Source organism: Canis lupus, chromosome 27, assembly GCF_003254725.2.
Source record: "Canis lupus dingo isolate Sandy chromosome 27, ASM325472v2, whole genome shotgun sequence".
NCBI lineage: Eukaryota > Metazoa > Chordata > Mammalia > Carnivora > Canidae > Canis > Canis lupus.
Genome location: NC_064269.1, coordinates 40624539 through 40648746, shown reverse-complemented (window position 1 = coordinate 40648746; position 24208 = coordinate 40624539). Strand labels below are relative to the sequence as shown.

The window sequence follows — 24208 nt, the reverse complement described above, 5'->3', positions numbered from 1 at the left end:
TCAAGTCCCACATCAGGCTCCTCACAGGGAGCCTGCTTCTCTCTCTGCCTATGATTCTGCCTCTCTATATGTGTCTCTCATGAATAAATAAATAAAATATTAAAAAAAGAAAAGCCCACCGCAAATATCATTATCAATGGGGAAACACTGGGAGCCTTTCCCCTAAGATCAGGAACACCATAGGGATGTCCACTCTCACCACTGCTATTCAACATAGTACTAGAAGTCCTCGCCTCAGCAATCAGGCAACAAAAAGAAATAAAAGGCATTCAAATTGGCAAAGAAGTCAAAGTCTCCCTCTTCCCAGATGACATGATACTGTACATAGAAAACCCAAAAGACTGCACCCCAAGATTGCTAGAACTCATACAGCAATTTGGCAGTGTGGCAGCATACAAAATAAATGCCCAGAAATCAGTGGCATTTCTATACACTAACAATGAGATTGAAGAAAGAGAAATTAAGGAGCCTATCCCATTTACAATTGCACCCAGTAGCATAAGATACCTAAGAATAAACCTAACCAAAGAGGTAAAGAATCTATACCCTAAAAACCACAGAAAACTTCTGAAAGAAATTGGGGAAGACACAAAGAGATGGAAAAATATTCCATGCTCATGGATTGGAAGAATTAATACAGTGAAAATGTCAATGCTACCCAGGGCAATTTACACATTTAATGCAATCCCTATCAAAATACCATGGACTTTCTTCAGAGAGTTGGAACAAATCATCTTAAGATTTGTGTGGAATCAGAAAAGACCCCGAATAGCCAAGGGAATATTAAAAAAGAAAACCAGAGCCGGGGACATCACAATGCCAGATTTCAGGTTGTACTACAAAGCTGTGGTCATCAAGACAGTGTGGTACTGGCACCAAAACAGACACACAGATCAATGGAACAGAATAGAGAATACAGAAATGGGCCCTCAACTCTATGGTCAACTAAAATTCAACAAAGCAGGAAAGACTATCTACTGAAAAAAGGACAGTCTCTTCTATAAATGGTGCTGGGAAAATTGGACAGCCACATGCAGAAGAATGAAACTAGACTATTCTCTTACACCAGACACAAAGACTAACTCAAAATGGATGAAAGGTCTAAATGTGAGACAAGAATCCTTCAGAATCCTAGAGAAGAACACAGGCAACACCCTTTTTGAACTTGGCCACAGCAACTTCTTGCAAGATACATCCATGAAGGCAAGGGAAACTAAAGCAAAAATGAACTATTGGGACTTAATCAAGATAAAAAGCTTCTGCACAGCGAAAGAAACAGTCAACAAAACTCAAAGACAACCTACAGAATGAGAGAAGATATTTGCAAATGACCTATCAGTTACAGGGCTAGTATCCAAGATCTATAAAGAACTTATTAAACTCAACAGCAAAGAAACAAACAATCCAATCATGAAATGGGCAAAAGACATGAACAGAAATCTCACAGAGGAAGACATAGACATGGTCAACAAGCACATGAGAAAATGCTCCGCATCACTTGCCATCAGGGAATTACAAATCAAAACCACAATGAGATACCACCTCACACCAGTGAGAATGGGGAAAATTAACAAGACAGGAAAGAACAAGTGTTGGAGAGGATGTGGAGAAAGGGGAACCCTCTTGCACTGTTGCAGCCACTCTGGAAAACTGTGTGGAGGTTCCTCAAAGAGTTAAAAATAGAGCTACCCTATGAGCCAGCAATTGCACTGCTGGGGATTTACCCAAAGATACAGATGCAGTGAAACTCTGGGACACCTGCACCCCAATGTTTATAGCAGCAATGTCCACAATGGCCAAACTGTGGAAGGAGCCTCAGTGCCCATTGACAGATGAATGGATAAAGAAGCTGTGGTCTATGTATACAATGGAATATTACTCAGCCATTAGAAATGACAAATACCCACCATTTGCATCAACGTGGTTGGAACTGGAAGGTATTATGCTGAGTGAAATAAGTCAATGGGAGAAAGACAGACATTATATGGTCTCATTCATTTGGGGAATATAAAAAATAGTGAAAGAAAATAAAGGGGAAAGGAAAGAAAATGAGTGGGAAAAATCAGAGAGGGTGACAGAACATGAGAGACTCCTAACTCTGGGAAATGAACAAGGGGTACTTGAAGGGGAGTTGGGGTGACTGGGTGACAGGCACTAAGGGGGCACTTGACGGGATGAGCACTGGGTGATATGCTATATGTTGGCAAATTGAACTCCAATAAAAAAATAATTTAAAAAATAAGGTCATTGGATATAACACCAGTGAACTAAAATCAATTTTATTTTTATGTACTAACAATAAAGAACCTGAAAATGAAATAAGAAAATAATTCCATTTTCAATAGCACCAAAAAGAACATAGTACTGAAGAATAAATCTACCTAAACATGTTCAAGAATTGTACACTAAAGATTAGAAAACATTGCTAAAAGAAATGAAAGAAGATTCAAATAAATGGATAGACAGTCCATGTTCATGGATTGCAAGGCTCAAATTATTAAAATGGCAATTCTTCCTAAATTTATAGATAGATCAACGTAATATCTATTAAAATTTCAGCTTTTCTTTCTTTCTTTCTTTTTTTTTTTTTTTTGCAGAATTGGGTAATAAAATTCTAATACTTATGTGAAAATGAAAAAACCCAAATAGCCATTCTTTTGAGAAAGAACAAAATGGAAGATGTCTTGGTTTTAAAACTTACCATCTTATTAAAATTAACTTTGGGGACGCTTGCATGGCTCAGTGGTTGAGCATCTGCCTTTGGCTCAGGGCATGATCCCTGGGCCCAGGGATAGAGTCCCATATCAGGCTCCCCACAGAGAGTCTGTTTCTCCCTCTGCCTATGTCTCTGCCTCTCTTTTGTGTGTCTCTCATGAATAAATAAATAAAATCCTAAAAAATATTAAAATTAACTTTCTATTAAGTTTTTAACAAATCTTTTGCATAAGGATGGAAATGCAGTCCAGTAGAATAGAATTGAGAGTCCAGGAATAAACTTGCACATTTATGATAAGTTGATTTTGGATAAAACTGCCAAGGTATTCAGTGGAGCAAAGAGCTACCTTTTCAACAAATAGTTCTGAAGAAAACTGGATGTCCATACACAAGAACATGAATTTAAGTTTTTACCTCACACCATATACAATTAACTTTTAAAAGGTTGAACACCAATAAAAAATAAATTTATTATTAAAAAAATAAATAAATAAAAGGTTGATAAACGGGCTCTTTTCCATCTTTTTTTTAAATTTTTTATTTATTTATGATAGGCACACAGTGAGAGAGAGAGAGGCAGAGACACAGGCAGAGGGAGAAGCAGGCTCCATGCACCAGGAGTCTGACGTGGGATTCGATCCCGGATCTCCAGGATCGCGCCCTGGGCCAAAGGCAGGTGCTAAACCGCTGCTCCACCCAGGGATCCCGGCTCTTTTCCATCTTGAAAGATAGTGAGTGAAAAATCTGAGAAGCTGGATACTGAGGAGAGAAACCTGAAGCCAAAAAATGTGATGCTGGGGATACCTGGGTGGCGTAGTTGGTTAAGCATCCAACTCTTGATTTCAGCTCAGGTCGTGATCACAGTGTTGTGGGATTGAACCCTGCTGTGGGTGGGCTCTGCACTCAGTGTGGTGACTACTTGAGGATTCTCTCCCATCCCACTCTCTCTTTCTTTCAAATAAATAAACAAATCTTAAAAAAAAAAAAAACCAACAACAAAAAAGGAAGAAGTTTGATGCTGGTGGCATGGTAAGAATGGTAACCTCAAGTCTAAAAATGCCAAAGAAAGGGAAGCCCTACTGCAATTGAAGCCCTGTCCAAGTCAGAGGAATTGGCAGATATTTGGGGCTGGCTATGTATTCCAGAAAGTTCAGGTACAAGAGGAAATATTCAGCAGCTAAATCCATGGTTGAAAAGAAAATGAAAGTTCTTGCTACTGTCACAAAACCAGTTGGTGGTGACAAGAATGGTGGTACTCAAGTGGTTAAACTTCACAAAATGCCTAGGTATTAGCCTACTGAAGATGTGCCTCAAAAGCTGTTGACCCATGGCAAAAAACCTTTCAGTCAGCATGTGAGAAAACTGTGAGATAGCATCATCCTCATTGGGCACCATAAAAGCAAGAGGGTGGTTTTCCTGAAGCAACTGAGCAGTGACTTACTACTTGTGATTGGACCTCTGGGCCTCAATTGAGTTCCTCTACATAGAACATACCAGAAATTTATCATTGCTGCCTCAAAGTTGATATCAAAACTGATAACAACTGTGTAAAAATCCCAAAACATCGTGCTGATACTTACTTCAAGAAGAAGAAGCCGTAAAAACCCAGATACTACGAATGTGAGATCATCCACATGGAGAAAGATATATATGCTCAACGTTGATCAGAAGACTGTGGACTTGTAAATTCTTCCACAAATCGAAGCTGTTTCTTAGTTTCAGGGGTACCTCTGCTCTGTGTTTCCTCTCACAAATGGAGGTTATCCTCACAAATTGGTGTTCTAAATTTCTTTCTTTCTTTCTTTTTTTTTTTTTTTTTTTTGGTGTTCTAAATTTCTTACAAAGAACCTAATTAAGTAACTGATCCATTTCAAAAAAGTAAATAAAGGGCAGCCCCGGTGGTGCAGCGGTTTAGCGCCACCTGTAGCCCAGGGTATGATCCTGGAGTCCGGGGATCGAGTCCCACTTCAGGCTCTCTGCATGGAGCCTGCTTTTCCCTCTGCCTGTGTCTCTGCCTCTCTCTCTCTCTCTCTCTCTCTCTCTCTCTGCATCTCTATGAATAAATAAATAAAATCTTTTAAAAAATTTTTTAAAAAGTAAATAAATAAAAGAAAAATTAATAAATTGGAATTCATAATAATTAAATGTGCTTTATTTTATTGTCATCTAAGAAAGGCAAAGAAGCCACAGACTGGGAAAAAGATTTGCATATCATGTAACTGATAAAGGACTTATACCCAGAGTATAAAGACCAAATAACCCAACTAAAAATGGGCAAAATATTTTAATAGACATATTACCAAAGAAGATATATGAATAACCAATAAACAAATGAAAAGATGCTGAAAATCATTAGTATTAGGGAAATGCAAATTAAAACTATAAAGAAACATCCTTTCATACCTATCAAGATAACTCTATAATAAAAAAAGAGACAAAAACAAGGATTATGGAAAAACTGGATCTTTCATACACTACTAGTGGGAATGTAAAATAATGTAGCCTCCAATAATAGTTTTGAGCAAAAAGGCTCAAATTTAAAGATAAATGAAAATTTAGGTCTATACAAAAATTTATACATGAGTGTACATAGCTGTATCATTCATAGTTACTGCAAAATGGAAACAAGCAAATGTCCATTAAATGGGTGAATGCATAACAGAATATGCTTATTTTTAAGATGAAATAATTTTTGGCAATAAACTGTTACAAAGTACTGATATATGGCATAAGAACCTCAAAAACAAAACAAAACAAAAAAGAACCTCAAAAACATTATGCAACATTAAAAAAGCCAGACAAAAATGATTACTTATTATCTGATTCTATTTACCTGAAATGTCCCTAAAAGGCAAATCAATAGAGACAGAAGGGGATTAGTCATTTCCTGAGGCTGGGGGTGGAAAAAGAGAATTATTACAAATGGACAGGAGATCCTTTTGGGATAATGGAAATGTTCTAAAATTGAGTTGTGGTGATGGTTGTACAGAGTTGTACAACTCTGTAAATTACCAAAACTCTTGGAGTTTTATATTACAATGGATGCATTTTTATGGCATGCAAATTATACTTCAATAAAGCTTTTCAGGCACTTGATGGGATGAGCACTGGGTGTTATTCTGTATGTTGACAAATTGAACACCAATAAAAAATAAATTTATTATTAAAAAAGAAAAAACCAGGAGGACTTTCTATAGAAATTAATGATTTGCCTTTAAAATTTAGAGGAAATACAAACATCATAGAATGGCCATTTTTTTTTTGAAAGAAAAGAACAAAATTGGAAAACTTACATTATCTGATTTCAAGATTTCTATAAAGCTGCAGAAATCAAGAGGTTATAGTATGGCTTAAGACAGATAATAGAGATCAATGGAACTGAATAGAGTCCAGAAATAGATTCACAAATGTGTAAAAACTGAGTTCAGCAAAGATGCCAAGGTAATTCAACAAATGGTACTGGAACAATTCCTAAGTGTTTTAGGCAGAATAATAACACTCACCTTCAAAGATGTCCATGCTCTAATCCCTAGAACCTGGGAATATGTTATCTTCCATGGGAGAAGAGACTGAGTGAAAGATTTGAGGAGCTGGGGATATTATCCTAGATTATTCAGGTGGGCCCAATGTAATGACAAGTGTACTTAAACATGGAAGAGAGGCAAAACAGAATCAGAGTGTGATGTGACCACAAAAGGAAGATACAGTGCAATGTAGTGTTGCTGGCTTTGAAGATGGAGAGATTTGATCATAAGCCAAGGGATATGTGTCACCTTTTGAAGCTAGAAAGGCAAGGAAATAGATTCTTCTATAGATCTTCCAGAAAGGAATGCAGCTCTGCTGATATCTTGATTTTTAGCCCAATGAGACCCAAGTTAGGCTTTGAATCTACAGAACTGTCAGATAGTAAGTTTGTGTTGTTTTAAGCTACTAAATATATAGTAATTTGTTATTACAGCTACTTTGATCCATACTTCATACCATATATAAAAACTACCTCAAATTAGACCTAAATAGAGAAAGGGATAATAAGGGAAAGGAGAGACACTAAGGGGGGGCGGGGAATTAGAGAGGGAGACAAACCACGAGAGACTCCTAACTTTGGGAAACAAACAAAGGGTTGCAGAAGGGGAGGTGGGTGGGGGGTTGGGGTAACTGGGTGGTGGGCCCTGAGGAGGGCACTTGATGGGATAGGCACTGGGTGTTATACTATATGTTGGCAAATTGAACTTCAATAAAAACAAATTTAAAAATAGACCTAAATGTAAAATATAACACTATAAAACCTCTGGAAGAAAACATATAATAAAACATTTGTAACTTTGTTTAGGAAGTGATTCCTTAATCATAACACCAAAAGCAGTATCAATAAAAGAAAATAATTTTATTTATTTATTTTATTTTTTTAATATTTTATTTATTCATGAGAGACACAGAGAGAAAGAAAGAGGGACAGACACAGGCAGAGGGAGAAGCAGGCTCCATGCAGGGAGCCCGATGTGGGACTCGATCCCGGGTCTCCAGGATCACACCCTGGGCTGAAGGTGACGCCAAACCACTCGGCCACCGGGGCTGCCCCCCCAAAAAATTTTAAATATCTAAATTAAAAACTTCTACTCTTCAAAAACAATGTTAAGAAAATGAAAAGCTAAGCCACAGCATAGGAGAAATTATTTGCAATACATATATCTGAGAAAGGACTAGTATTCAGAATATATAAAGAATTCTCATGGATCAATAATAAAATAAACAACCTGAATGAGCAAAAGATTTGAACAGACTCTTCATAAAAGAAATAGAAAAAAAGTCAATTAGCACATGAAAGGATGCTTTATGTCATTATTATATCAGGGAAGGGCAAATTAAGCCAGGGTGAGATACCACTTCACACTCACTAGAATGGTAAAATTAAAAAGTGTCATAATGCCAAGTAGTGGTGAGGATGTGGGATAACCTAGGACTCTCAAACATCGTCGGTGGGAATGTAAAATGATACAACCACTTGGTAGTTCTTACAAAGTTAAATACATTTATTGTCCAACTCAGCAATTTCACTCAGACATCTTTACCCATGAGAAATGAAAACATATTCTGTACAAAACCTACCAACTTGTACATGAAAACTGTAAACTCACATAGAGAAACTCATCACAGATGATCACAGGCACATAATTGCCTCAACTGGAAACAACTCAAATGTACATCAACATGAGAACAATTAATGAACTGGTATATCTTATGAAGAAAAACTGCTGAACAATAAAAAAGTAGGAGTTGTTCTATGCGGTAACATTAATATCAGAAAGGGAGACAGAACGTAAAGACTGCTAACTCTGGGAAACGAACTAGGGGTGGTGGAAAGGGAGGAGGGCGGGGGGTGGGAGTGAATGGGTGATGGGCACTGGGGGTTATTCTGTATGTTAGTAAATTGAACACCAATAAAAAATAAATTTAAAAAAAAAGAAACATTAAAAAAAAAAAAACAATTTGCTGGCCCAAGCTAACTTACACAGCAGAATTCGTGCTTTATGATTCTATATTTTAAATGAAATGTTCCAATTGACAAAAAAAAATAATAATCTATAATGACAGAAAGTAGATTAGTGGTGCCCTGAGCCAGGAGGGTTGAAAATTGACTGCAAAGGAGGATGGGGGAGCATTTTGGGTAATAGAGATGTTCTGTATCTTGATTGTCGTGGTAGATTGCACGTATTTCAAGACCATTATACTTAAGATGATAGTATTTTATTCTACGTAAATTATATTTCAAGAAAGTTTATTTAAATATAATTTGAGAATTTCTAATCATAGAAGGAAGGTTATAAAATATTGATTGATAGAATAGGAGCTCTGCCTCAAGATATCTAAGAAATAAAAGAATACTCAGTCTCTTAGATCACACCAACTCTGGTGTTCTACGACTTCATGAAGTAGATTGAAAGCTCAACAAAAGAGGTTTATGCTGACATCAGGAAGAAATTCCTAACAGCAAATATAGAAAAACTGTAGAAAAATTGATTTTGGAATTAGAAGGAAGATTGGTGGTCATACTATGCAAATTTCCCTCCTATAAAGGAATCTATAGGGCAGCCCGGGTGGCTCAGCGGTTTAGCGCCGCCTCCAGCCCAGGGCGTGATCCTGGAGACCCAGGATCCAGTCCCACATCGGCTCCCTGCATGGAACCTGCTTCTCCCTCTGCCTGTGTGTCTACCTCTCTCTCTCTCATTAAAAAATAGATAAAATCTTTAAAAAAAAAATAAATAAAGGAATCTATATTAGCAACTCCATTGTTGGACTACTCTAATTGCTGAAAATGTTTTTCTTTTTGTTTTGTTTTTTTGTTTTTGTTTTGCTAGTATTGAATTGGTAGTCTCTCTCCTGGTGGCTTTTATCCCTGGGTCTTTATTCAATTTTGGTTTTGTGTTATAAGTGAAAGTCACTTAAGGGAATGTGCCTTTCCTGAAACTCATTTTAAGGGTGAGAAAGATACCCGTCTATGTGGTGCACAGAGCATGCTGAGGCAGTCCCTAATAAAAATAAAAAACTCCACTAGTGCTTCCAAAGTTCTTGCTACCAGTGAGGGGCTCAGGAATTGTCCCCCAAATAGTTTGGCTTCAACTTTTTACATTTCCTACAATTCTGCACTTTGGCCAGTAGCCTCTGTTATATATTTATGGCACCCAAACTATTTTACTAGAGTGAGAGGAAATTTTGGTATATGGCAATGTTCCCTAGATCTGAGAGAAGGGATGCAAGTATTACATGGGAACAGGACTTAGTCATCTCTAAGATCCTGTGGTTCTAGGAAAGTTACAAGTACACTATTCATATTACTCAATTGGGAGTGTCACACCAGTTTCTGTGGCAAGCAGGGTTAGCTGGCTACCTGATAGATATTCCTTTCTTTCTGCATTCATATACAACTGTGTAAACATGTAATGTGGGCTGTGGCAGCCATCTTGTGACCATGAAGGAAAAGCTAGGAAAACCACAGAAAGGTTGAACAAGAACCTGATATTGTTAAGCTACAGAACTAACTAACTCTGAAAACTCCCAACTCTAGATGCTTTCATAAGCGAAATCAATCTTACTGTTTAAGCACCTTGAAGTTTAGTGTTTTGTGTTGTTCTCTTTCTCTAACCAGATGCAGTCTAACACACACAGATTCCTAAGCCATCTTAATATGCAGATCCTAGACTGAGACCACAGATATATCTTTCACCTCTCTCTGTTATTAGGTGGCAGATGGTCAGTCTCTAGGATGGACCCTGTTGATCCTTGCCTTCTGATATTTGCGCTCTACACTAGCCTTCCCCAACACTGAAGCAAGGCTGGTCACCGTGACCAGTAAAGTATGGTAGATGTGATGGTATATGACTTCTGATACTGGGTCATACAAATATTGCAGTTTCTGTCTTGGCCTCTTGGTTTACTTATTCTGGAGGAAGCCAGCTGCCATGTTGTGAGAACACTCAAGCATCTCTGTGGAGAGGCCCATGTGGAGAACTGAGGCTCCTCACCAACAGCCAACACCAACTTGCCAGGTGTATGAGTAAAGCAGGTCCTTCAGTTGTAGTCAAGTCTTCAGATAGTGGCAGTTCTGGCTGACTGTCTTTACTTTATGAGAAATCCAGGAGCCAAAGCAGCTGGCCAAGCCATTCTTGACTTCCTGACCCACAAAAACTATGAGACATGATAAGTATTTATTTTTGTTTTAAGTTATTAGGTTTGGGGTTAATTTGTTAAACAGAAAAAGATAAGTAATACAAGGAGATAGTTCTTTCGTGTTAGAACCCAAATTCTACCCCTCAGTACTTGGTCACATGCTTTCCTTGCAGGCACTCAAAACCCCACTTAAAGATTTCCAAAGTTTCACCCACAAATGGCTCAAACTGGGAGTGTGCTTTCTTTTGTACCCGGCCTGTATGTTCAGATGCTCCATGTTGTTTTTATTCTAAAAACAATGATTACTCATTCTTCACTTCTTCCTTTTCTTCCTTTCCTTCTTCATCCTGTCTTTTAGTCAAAAGGTATCAAGATTTTTCTAAACCAGGTCCTTAGCAAACTACCTCCCACTGGCTAATCTAACCATCTGCTATTTTTGTAAATAAAGTTTTTTTTTAAATAAAGTTTTTTAAGAACAGATTTATTTATTTATTTATTTATTTATTTATTTATTTATTTGAGATGGAGTGTGAGTGGAGGAGAGAGAATCTGAAGCAGACTCTGTGCTGAGCACAGAGCCTGACTGGGGCTCAATCTCACAACCATGAGATCATGGCCTGAACCAAAACCAAGAGTTGGTTGCTCAACCAACTGAGCCATGTAGGTACCCCTGTAAATAAAGTTTTATTGAACATATCCATGCCAATTTTTTTACATATTGTCTATGTCTGCTTTTTCACTATAGAGCTGAGAAGTTGTAACAGAAATCATATAGCTTACAAAGTCTAAGATATTTACTATTTGACCTTTTATAGAAAAAGTTTTCAACTCAGACATAGGGGTTCTAATATTTTATTGCATACCACTCTCTGCAGGGCTCTGTGTTGCAAAACTTTGGGAGACTACTAGTCACAAACTATCTTCATGGGGCAGCAGTCACCTTTATAATCTAGGAATTCTGTTACTCTCAGGTTCTCATCACCTGTACTGTAACTATCAGTACATTTCAGCCCAGCTCACTTCACTTTTTCTGCTTTGTTGATACTGGAGTTCTCAATCCACTGTGAAGTTGTGGGGTGGGGGATGATACTAATTTTCTTCCCTCCTTCTTTCCCTCCCTCCTTTCCAGTAAGGATGGGTGAAATGGCAAAAACATTTAAACTCATTATTTATGAATTGAAAAGCCATGCAGGGAGGCAGGAACATTTTATTCTGGAAGCAAACACACACATACACACACACACACAGAGGCACACACATGCACATGCACACACACCAAACCAGGCTGAGCAAGTCTGGCAGAGAGATGCCATACCCTGACCCATAATCACAGAGCACTTCTCAGCTCTGGCCCTTCAAAGAGGAAGAGGAACATGGATAATTCCAGCTATTACAGGCTCCTGGACACCAAATGAAACACTCTGCTGTAAATTGTATATAATCACTGAGGAAGACTTTTATTTCTCCGTGGTTATGAATGGGACTTTTCCTTCCTCTTGTCTAGGAGGAAAGGAACAGGTTTAGATCAGTCTGGGGGAGTTTCATTTGGCCAAAGTGACCAGAACTCTCTCTGGATCCTAACAAGGCTCTGGTCCTATATCCAGGAACTGTGTAAATAGAGCTTCTTAGGTCCTTTATTCTTATGTCAAAATTTCCCTTCTCCTGATGGCACAGTTTCTTAGGACCAAACACATCAACTACAAGGTGGTAGTAATTTTCAGATGCTTAAATGTGGTAGATACAGAATATAAGCACTTGCTCATTCTGTAACATTTCTGAAGCTTTTCACATGTAGTCTCTGCCCTTTGGGGGCTCACAATTTTGTAGGAGAGGCCAATTACTTAGAGGAAAATGGTGAATTACAGATGTCTGGACTTTTGAGAAGTTAGAGGCCACTCAGGGCTGCTGGGGATCATCACATAACTGCATACACTTCCATCATGTTGGGCCAAGCTGAACAAGTTCCCTCTAGGTTGTTTTTAGAGATGAACCTTCCAGGGGTGATTGGGGATGTCTTACAAAGTGGTGACACTGGTAGTTGGAGACTGGAGTGTCCCTTACTATTCCCACTTCTATACCAGGACTGGACGTCCACACATTTTTTTCTCCTCCTCATATTGGGTGAGATACCATGAAAGTGGAGAGAGTAGTAGACACAGTCTTTTGGAATGGAGACAAGAATTGCATACACAAAATAGTTAGAAAACCAGACAGAAGAAAATAATTTCTGAACTGTACAGAACAGAGAACAAGGGGTTCTCAATTGGAAGAACGTGATCTGGAAGCCAGAGAAGATGGAGCTGAGCTGTGTGGGATGAGGTTCATGGAGCAGGGCTGGGCAGGGGGACCGCACCCTCCTCCATCTTGCAGACTGGAAGTCATTCACTCCATTGTGACTGAGTCCTCACCACCTCCCTTTTGTCTATCCTTTATGTCCCCTCTTTTTTTCCATGTTGCCTCTTGATGCTATTTTCTGTATTTCATTCTGAGCTTATCGTCTATCTATATTGGTTGATCTTTCTCAATTATATAATTTTATCAGTTACTCTTTGCCACCATTTTCCTACATTTGCGATGTTCTTACTATGTAATGTGTTTATTTCTCAATATCTTTTTATTTCATATCTATCAGTCAAATCATCTGTTTCTCTACCCCTATTTATCTTCATCTATCTGTTTTAATTTTACTCTCCTTTCTTCTTCATGTCTAAATGGTTGTCTATCTTAAGTCTTTCATCTTTAATACTGCTTTTTAAAATTCTTCATTCCCTCTATTTTTCCCATCCTTATTTCCACCTGATAGTTTTCCTTTATGGGGCAACACTTCTCCCTTCTCCTATTTTTTTCCCTCTTTTTTTTTAATTTTTATTTATTTATGATAGTCACAGAGAGAGAGAGAGAGAGAGAGAGAGAGGCAGAGACACAAGCAGAGAGAGAAGCAGGCTCCATGCACCGGGAGCCTGACGTGGGATTCGATCCCAGGTCTCCAGGATGGCGCCCTGGGCCAAAGGTAGGTGCCAAACCGCTGTGCCACCCAGGGATCCCCCTCTTATTAATTAATAATAATAAACAAACACTTATATAGCTTTTCTTTATTATTATTATTATTATTATTATTTTTATATAGCTTTTCTGTGTGCCAATCTAATGGGCTTAATCCCAGATAGTTGGTTCCTAGAACCTGGAGGAGTAACCCCTATGTAGTACTACCTACCTCTCAAGAAGGTCCCCAGTGTTTCAAATTCTTTAAGTGTGACTTTCAACCTGCCAAGCTGGTGGTTAATATAGTCTCTATTATTGTTGGAGTTCCTCATTCCACAGGACAGGTAAAATATCAGAAGTTTTTGCTAAATAGAACACTTACAAGAGAGCTTTTCTGGTCTTTAGTCCACTTTGCCACACTTGGGCACAGCAGTTCTTTTTGAGGCTTGCAGCCTTGGAGCTCTGGGACCTGGGGTCAAGCATGCTGTCACCTCCTCTGAAGTCCCTACTATTCTCAGAATCAGAAATACCCTTAAATTTTTGGAGGGAATCTCCCTCTCTGCTCTGTTCTCTCTGCTCTCTCAGCTTCAGTTCCCACTGTTCCCAAAGGATCTCTCTCCTCCCCCCAACACAATCCCAATATTGAGTTCAGAATTCCTAAAACAGAGGTCAGGAAGGGTAGCTATCCACAGGCAACTTGCTTTTTGGCCTAGCTCCAAAAACCACTTAGGCTAAGAAACACAGATGTCTGCTATCTTCTTGGAACAAGGGAGGGGAAATACAAGAAGCACAAGACATAGATTATTATCTCAAATTATCCTGCCATAAGCCTCACTATCATGGACAAAGTAAGAGGATCATAGATAGGAGGAGGCACTAATTCTGGTCTAGGTCTCTGAGCCTCTGAACTTCTTAGCTTATTTCTGTGTCCAGTTTCTTCCCACATAATCATTCCTGCTCCTGTAGCTGGGGTACTCTGCTTGAAATATAGATTTATCCCATGAATTCTCTGTTGAGATATATTCAAAAGGATTTTGTCTGTCCTGGTATTAGATCATGGTGATCATTGCATAGCTTTGTGAATATACTGAAAACCACGAGTTTTACACTGTAAAAGGGTGAGTTTTATGGTATATGAATTACAACTCAATTAAAGAAAAAAAAGAAGTATATTACCTCCCCCCTTGGAATTAAATGCCAGTCTTCAAGATTTTCTACTACAATCTTTCATTTTTCCTCCAGCTTTATTTCCCACTCCTGACCTCTCCTCCCCTCTTTCCACACTCAGTTCTCCTCATCACCTCTGGCCATGTCATCTCTTCTTAAATTCTTTTCTGTTTCCATTCATAAATCTGTACCCCATACTGTCCTCAAGACCAGTTCAAGTTCCACATCCTTGATGAAACTTTCTCTGGCCACTTTAGCCTTTATAGATATCTTTAAGTCTAAATCCCATTTAAATTATATATTCCTACTGGGAATTTTAGCAGACTGACAGTATATTTGAGTGAACTTTTCCCCCTGTGACTTAGTATCCCACACAGTGTCTGCCATTGAGTTGGTACTTCAAAAAGTGAATGAGTAAACATATAAACGCATTTTACTAATCTCTAAATGGTTCAAACATGCCTGTATTATGTTTAAAAATAGATGATAAGGTCCTGCAGGAATAGTTCACGTCTTTACCAGAGATTTAGCACTAGTTGAGAACAGGACACTTGGTTGATCCTTGAGATACTTAATTACCTGATGGCTTAGCAAAGAAGGTTATCCTTTTTCCACTTTATTGGTGATGGACTGGAAAGGGAGGACATTGGACGGCAGGGAGAGTCCCCAGGATGCTTGCTTGGTTGAATGGTGGTTGCTCCACCCTTAACCACAAATGGTTTATTGTCCACCGCCTTTGGCATCTACAACAGCCTTTGGAAAGAGATGTAGCAATTTCCCCCTCGGGGCTTATTTTTAAAATCAGTGGCTGAGAATGCTTGCCGAAAGTGGGGTCAGACAGCTCTGACTTGCCTGGTAGATGGGATGAGTGCTGCCTGAGAGGAGATATAGTGGTTGGTCCTTAATTTTGGACCTCTACTTCCCTGGAAGAAGAAGCCACGCCAAAGGAAAGGGATGGCTTGCCCAAAACAGATCACAGCTTCCATGGAGATACAACCATCTAGTTAGGCAGTATTTTCCCAGCCCTGAAGATTTAAGACAGGGGCTAGGTCAGCCAGAGGGCTCTTGGTTTTCCTTTCACTGAAGGAAAAACTGAAAGTTTTATTGAGTACTTATATGTGTCAAGTACTCTGCTAGACACTAAAGATTAAGGTGTGGACATGATGTAGTTTTTGCCCTCCAGAAGCTTATAGACAAGTGGGAGAAGACAGACAAGTAAACAGGTAAATATATCAGTAGGTAAATATATTACTGTGGTAGGTGCAATGATGGAGGTAGAGGGACAGGGAGTCTAAGGAAAGAGTTTGAAGTGGCATCCAGGCTGATATCTGGTGCTGAACTGGAAGTAGCCAGGCAAAGGAGGGAGACATTCCAGACAGACAACAGATTGTGCAGTACTCAAGAGAGAAAACACCATGTCTACACATTTGTAGGTAGTTCAGTTCTCTAAAGCAGGAGTCAGATTCCATCAAAATCCTAGAGGAGAACACAGGCAACACCCTTTTTGAACTTGGCCACAGTAACTTCTTGCAAGATACATCCATGAAGGCAAGGGAAACTAAAGCAAAAATGAACTATTGGGACTTCATCAAGATAAGAAGCTTTTGCACAGCAAAGGATACAGTCAACAAAACTAAAAGACAACCTACAGAATGGGAGAAGATATTTGCAAATGACATATCAGATAAAGGGCTAGTATCCAAGATCTATAAAGAACTTATTAAACTGAACAGCAAAGAAACAAACAATCCAATCATGAAATGGGCAAAAGACATGAACAGAAATCTCACAGAGGAAGACATAGACATGGCCAACACGCACATGAGGAAATGTGCTTGCCATCAGGGAAATACAAATCAAAACCACAATGAGATACCACCTCACACCAGTGAGAATGAGGAAAATTAACAAGGCAGGAAACAACAAATGTTGGAGAGGATGTGGATAAAGGGGAACCCTCTTACACTGTTGGTGGGAAGGTGAACTGGTGCAGCCACTCTGGAAAACTGTGTGGAGGTTCCTCAAAGAGTTAAAAATAGAGCTACCCTACGAGCCAGCAATTGCACTGTTGGGGATTTACCCAAAGATACAGATGCAGTGAAACTCTGGGACACCTGCACCCCAATGTTTATAGCAGCAATGTCCACAATGGCCAAACTGTGGAAGGAGCCTCGGTGCCCATTGACAGATGAATGGATAAAGAAGCTGTGGTCTATGTATACAATGGAATATTACTCAGCCATTAGAAATGACAAATACAAAAAAAAAAAAAAAAAAAAAGACAAATACCCACCATTTGCTTCGACGTGGATGGAACTGGAAGGTATTATCCTGAGTGAAATAAGTCAATGGGAGAAAGACAAACATTATATGGTCTCATTCATTTGGGGAATATAAAAAATAGTGAAAGGGAATAAAGGGGAAAGGAGAAAAAATGAGTGGGAAATATTAGTGTGGGAGACAGAACATGAGAGACTCCTAACTCTGGGAAACGAACTAGGGGTGGTAGAAAGGGAGGTGGGCAGGGGGTGGGGGTGACTGGGTGATGGGCACTGAGGGGGGCACTTGATGAGATGAGCACTGGGTGTTATATGTTGGCAAATTGAACACCAATAAAAAATAAATTTATAAAAAATAAAAAATAAATAAAGCAGGAGTCACCACATAATGGCCCATGGGCCAAATCCAGCCAGATACTTTTTTTTATAATTAAAGTTTTATTTGCAAATAATTCTACCCATTTGTTTACATATTGTCTATGGCTCCTTTTGCACTACAAGTACAGAGTTAAGTAGTTGCAACAGAGAATATATGGCCCTCAAAACCTAAAATATTGACTATGCTGGTTTAGAGAATATAGTTAGGGGGAGGGATTAGGGTGGCAAGGAATGAGAATAGAGATATGATCAGAAGGCTTAGTATGAAAAGCCTTGTAACAAGCTAAAAAAATCACTATTTTAAAAGCATTGGGGTAGCAATTGATATTTTAAGCAGAAATGCAGACTGGCTTTTAAATTTTATGTAATTGGAGTGGAATGAAGAAAGAAATAGAAGGCAAAACTGGAGTTAGGGAGACTATTTTGGGAGACAGTATATAGATAAGAAATGACGCCCCAGGGGTGCTTTGGTGGCTCAGTTGGTTAAATGCCTATTTTTTTTTTTTAAGATTTTAAAAATTTATTTGAGAGAGTCAATGACAGAGAGAAAGAGCATGAACAAGGGAAGGAGTGTAGGCAGGGGAGGAGACTGAGGAGGGGGAGGAGCCCAGCAGGGGGAGAAGCACAGCAGGGCGAGGGCCAGAGGGAGAGGGAGAAGCAGACTCCTTCCTGAGCAGGGAGCTTGATGGTCGGCTTGATCCCGGAAGTCCAGGATCATGACTTGAGCCAAAAGCAGATGATTAACTCACTGAGCGACCCAGGTGGAATATAGGAACTTGACTGGTATATAAGCCCTTTACCTTCTCCCTTTATTTTTCAGTTGTTAGGTAGTTCCATCTACATACATTGAAATCCTCATTAGACAGTGTTATAATTTTTCTTGCTTTTAATTGTCCAATATACTTTAAAGAACTCAAGAGAAGTATAGTCTATTATATTTACTCAGACATTTATCATTTCTGTTGCTCTTTCTTCATTCTTGATATTCCAAATTTCTTCCTGGACGTCATTTTCCTAATGTCTGAAGAACTTCCTTTAGCAATACTTTCAAATCAGGTCTGCCAACAAGTTCCCTTAGTCTTCCTTCATCAAAAAATGTCTTCTCTTTAAATGAAATATTAAAAAATGTCTTTGCTTCACCTTCATTCTTGAATATATTTTCTCTGAATACAGAATTCTGGGTTGACAATCTTCTTAGCACCTAAAAAATGTTTTTCCACTTCCTTCTGGCATCTACAATTTCTTTTTTTTTTTTTAAGTGCATCTACAATTTCTGTTGAGAAATTAGCTGCCATTCAAATTAGCCTTCTTTATAGTTAATGCATTGGTTTTCTCTGGTTGTTTCAAGGCTTTTTTCTTTGTCTTTAGATTTCTGCATTATGATGAGGTTGGGTGTAAGTTACATTGAGTTTATCTTGTTTGGGGTTTGCTGAACTTCTTGAATCTATAAGTTCATATTATTCACTAAATTTAGGAAGTTTTCAGCCAATATTTTCTTCACATGTTGTTTTAGTACTATATTCACTCTCTTTTTGGGACTCCAATGACACAAATGTCAGGCTTTTGGGCAATTTCCTATAGGCCCCTGCGGCTCAGCCCATTTTTTTTTCCCTCCAATCCTTTTTCTCTCTATTGTTTAGCGTGGAGAATTTTTATTGGGTTATCTTCAAGTTCACTGACTCTTCTCTTTGTCATCTCCATTCTGTTTCAGATTCTACCCAGTGGGTTGTTTTTTTTTTTTTAACTTTAGAGATGTCATTTTTTAGCTCTTAAATTTTCATGAGATTTTTTTTGTATCTATTTCTTTGCTAAGAATTTCTACTGAATAATGAATAAAAAATTCATTTCAAGAGAGTTTGTACTTAGTTCATGAAGCAGTTTTATAATAGCTGTTTTTAAAGTCTTTGTTATATAATCCTGACATCTGCGTAATCTCAGAATTGGAATTTGTTGGTTGTCTTTTGGGAGTTGAGATTTTTCTTGTCCTGTGTATGACAAGTATTTTTAGATTGCATCCAGGACATTTAAAATATTATATTATAAAATCATGGGTCTTGTTTAAACCCTATGGAGAATGTTGATATTTTTCTCTTAGCTGGCAATCAACCCAGTTTTGTTCAGGCCATAAATTCAAAACAAACTTTTGTGAATTATGGTTTCCAATGTAAGTTCCATTTTCAAACTCTTTGCAGGCTATTTGAATTTTTCTCACATGTGTGCTGGTCAGTGAACAATCTAGAATCTGGGTGGTGGTCTATCTTGTACTTCAATTATCAAAGATTTTAGTATGATGCTTAGGATGAGATCCATGTTGACACATGGAATAGGCCTAGGAGTAAGCCTAGGAGTTCATAAACAACTTTATGGGGTATTAATGCTCTCACTGTCTATGATTTTCCTGTGTCTCCTATTTTTCATCTCTCTAGTCAGAAATCTGGGGCTTTAGTTTCTACCTTCAGTTGTATACTTCCTGCATCTGCTGAATTAAAAAAATCTTTTTAATTTGTTCTTTGTTTTGTTTTACTTCCTCAGCCTGGGAAAACCTCTTCCTCAATTCTTTGTCTGGCTAATTACTATTAATTGTACAGGTCTTAGCTTAAATGTCATTTCCTCTTAAAATACTTACCATATTTGCATATCAATTATATTCCTCTTATTCTTTCCCCATAGGAATCATCATAATTTATAATCACATATGTGTTTACTTCTTAATTCATTATACCTCTCATACTAGGCAGAGGATAAGATCATATCCATCCTTTTCACCATTATGTAATATTTCTAGTATTGAAACAGTGTAGGACACATAACAGATATTCAATAAATAATTATTGGATAACTTTATTCTTCCTTCTGTCTACCTACCTCCCAAAAGATATAAGATTTTCATATTCAGATATGGCTCTGGATCTTAAGAATAAAATTAAATCTTAACTTTTTTGTAACTTTAAAATTTGTAAAGAATTCTTGTATCTCATTTTTTTCTTGCCTGTTTCTTTGAAGTTGAGAAGAAAGGTATTAATTGTACTTTATCGACAAGTAAACTGAGAGTAAAAAAGATAAGCAACTTAACTTTCATCTCAAGGAAATAAAAAAAAGAATAAACTAAGCTCAAAGTTAGTAAAAGGAAGGCATTAGCAAAGATCAGAACAGAAATAAAGGAGATGCATACTCTAAAGATAATAGAAAATGCCAATAAAACTAAGAGATAGTTTTTTTTTTTTTTTAATAGGCTCATGCCCAGAGTGGAATCCAATATGGGCCCAAACTTATGACCCTGGAATTAAGAGTCACATGCTTAACTGACTAAGCCACCAGGTGCCCAAAGATAGTCTTTTTAAAAAGATAAATAACAACAACAAAAAACTCTTTAGTTATACCTGTGGAGAAAAAAAAAAAGAGGAATCAAATAAATAAAATTAAAAATGAAAGAGGAGACATTAAGACTGGTATCCCTCCAAAATACAAAGGATCATAAGGAACTACTAGGAAAAATTACATGGCAAAAAATTCAACAACCTAGAAGAAATGGATAAATTCCTAAAAACATACAATGTAATAAGACTGAATCATGAAGAAATAGAAAAGCTGAACAGACCAATTATTAGCAAGGACATTGAATCAGTAACAACAACAAAAAAATCTTCCAACAAAGAGAAGTCCAGGACTAGATGGCTTTACTGCTGAATTACATCAAACATTTCAAGAAGAATTAACGCCAATCCTTGTCAAATTCTTCCAAAAAACAGAAGAGGAGGGAATACTTCCAGACTAATTTTACAAGGCCAGTGTTACCCTGATACCAGCACTACAAGAAAAGAAAATTATAAGACACTATTCTTGATGAACATAGATGCAAAAATCTTAAACAAAATATTAGCAAACCAGATTCAACAATATGCTAAAAAGATCATATATTATTATGATAAAGTTGGATTTTGCAGGGATGAAGGATGGTTTAACATTCAAAAATCAATCAATGTTATATATCACATTAGCAAAATAATAGAAATTATATGATATCTCTATAAATGCAGAAAAAAAAGCATTTGACAAAATTCAATATCCATTCATGATTAAAAACTCACAATAAACTGGATATAGAGGGAATGCTCTGTGAGAGAATAAAGACCATACATTGCAAGCCCACAGCTAACGCAATACTCAATGGTGAAAAGCTGAGAGCTTTTCCTGTAAGATCAGGAGGAAGACAAGGATGCTCACTATCCCCACTTTTATTCAACATAGTACTGGAAATCCTAGCCAGAGCAATTAGGCAAGACATAGAGATAAAGACATCCAAATTGGAAAAGAAGAAATCAAATTGTCTGCATTGTATTATATATAGAAGATTCTAAAGACTCTAAACATAAACATACAAAACTGTTAGAATAAATTCAGTAAAGTCGTAGGATACATAAAAACCAGTTGCATTTCTATACACTAATCATGAACTATCAGAAAAAGAAATTAACAATCTCATTTACAATTTCATCAAAAAGAATAAAAGACCTAGGAATAAATCTAACCAAACAGGTGAATGACCTCTACACTGAAAACTATAAGACACTCATGAAAGAAATTGAAGAAGACAAAAATAAATGAAAAGATATGGTTATGGATTGGAATAATTAATGTTATTAAAGTATCCAAAAAAAAATAAAAAATAAAGTATCCACACTACATCTTAGGTTAGGTTTATTTTTAGGTATCCTGTGCTCTGAAAAGTATAAAATACTGATGGAAGAAATTGAAGGTGACACACAGAAATGGAAAGACATTCCATACTCTTGAATTGGAAGAACAAATATTGTTAAAATGTCTATACTATCCAAAAACAATCTATACATTTAATGAAATCCCTATCAAAATACCAACAGCATTTTTCACAGAGCTAGAACAAACAATCCTAAAATTTGTATGGAACCACAGAAGACCCTGAATAACCAAAGCAACCTAGAAAAAATCAAAGCAAAGGTGGAGGCATCACAATTCCAGACTTCAAATTATATTACAAAGCTCTCGTGGTCAAAATAGTATGGTACTGGCACAAAAAAAGATCAATGTGACAGCATAGAAAACCCAGAAATAACCCACAATTATATGGTTAATTAATCTTTGACAAATTAGGAAAGAATATCCAATAGGAAAAAGACAGTCTCTTCAACAAATGGTGTTGGGGAAACCAGACAGCAACATGCAAAAGAATGAAATGGAACTACTTTCTTACGTCATATACAAAAATAAGTTCAAAATGGATGAAAGACCCATGGAAAGACAGGAAATCATTAAGATTCTAGAGGAGAACACAAGCAGTAACCTCTTTGACATTGGGCATAGCAATTTGTTTCTAGATATGTCTCCTGAAGCAGGAGAAATTAAAGCAAAAATAAACTATTGGGACTTTATCAAAATAAGAAGCTTCTGCACAGCAAAGGAAATAATCAACAGAACTAAAAAGCAATCTGTGGAAAGGGAGAAGATATTTGCAAATGATATATGTGATAAAGGGTTCGTATCCAAAATACATAAAGAATTATCAAACTCAACACCCCAAAACCCCAAAATCCAATTAAAAGATGGACAGAAGGCATGACTAGACATTTTCCCAAAGAAGACATCAATAAGGCCAACAGACACAGGAAAAGATGCTCACCATCATTCATCATCAGGGAAATACAAATCAAAACTACAATGAGATATCACTTTACAGCTGTCAGAATGGCTAAAATCAACACAAGAAACAACAAGTGTTGGTGAGAATGGAGGGACAGGGGAAACCCCCTACACAGTTGGTGGGAATGAAAGCTGGTGCAGCCACTGTGGAAAACAGTATGGAGTTTCCTCAAAAATTTAAAAATAGACCTACGCTGTGATCCAGCAATTGTACTACTAGGTATTTATCCAAAGAATACAAAAATACTTGGGTGCCTGGGTGGCTCAGTTAGCTAACCACCTGACTTTTGGTTTCAGCTCAGGTCATGATCTCAGGGTCCTGAGATTGAGCCCCAAATCACGCACCGTGCTCAGCAGGGAGTTTGCTTGATTCTCTCTCTTTCTCCCTTTGCTCCTTTCCCCACTCACAATCTCTCTAAAATAAACAAAAATAAATCTTAAAAAAATACAAAAATTACCAATTTGAAAGGATACACACATCCTGATGTTTATAGCAACATAATCAATAATAGCCAAATTATGGAAAGAGCCCAAATGTCCATTGATGAATGGTTAAAGAAGATGAGGTATTTTAAAAAAAGATGCGATATATATATTTTTTTCACTGTTTAAGGAATTTTTATTAAAGCGAGAATTTTATAATCCAAATTATGTTTCCTTGCTCAGTTGTCAATTCTGTTATTTAAAACAGAAGTGACATTCTGAGCTATTCCACAATAAAGAATTACAAAATTAAAGAAAGGAATTCTTTAAATTTTTGTACTTTGCTAAAGATTCTTTTTCCCAGGGTCTATAAAACACTAACTTGTTTTTATATTTTACTATTTTTTTCCCATTTTTTTTTGCTTGTTATTAAATCAGTAAGTAATCTAGGACTAGCATTATGTTTGCTATACCTGGCATTTGCTCGGTACATAATACATATGTATATACATGTATATGATATATATATGTACATAATATATATGTTCCACATATATATGTACTGAGCATATATATATATGTTTCATATACATGTATATATGTATATGGAACACTATACCACACCACACATAGGTACGTATATATTAAATGGAATACTACTCAGCCATAAAAAGAATGAAATCTTGCCATTTGCAACAACATAGATAAAGCTAGAGAGTATTATATTAAGTGAAATAAGTCAAAGAAAGACAAATACCATATGATTTCACTCATATATGGAATTTATGAAACAAAACAAACAATCATAGGGGAAAAAAGAGAGAAGGGCAAGCCAAGAAACAGACTCATAACTATAGAGAACAAACTGATAGTTATCTGAGAGAAAGTGAATGGAGGGATAGGTTAAATGGGTGATGGGGTTT

General features: G+C 37.2%; 1 pseudogene; it reads left to right on the top strand.

Moving 5' to 3' along the window:
- Positions 1–3771: 3771 nt before the first annotated feature.
- On the top strand, positions 3772–4500 carry LOC112669093 (60S ribosomal protein L6-like; annotated as a pseudogene).
- The last annotated feature ends 19708 nt before the right edge of the window (positions 4501–24208 follow it).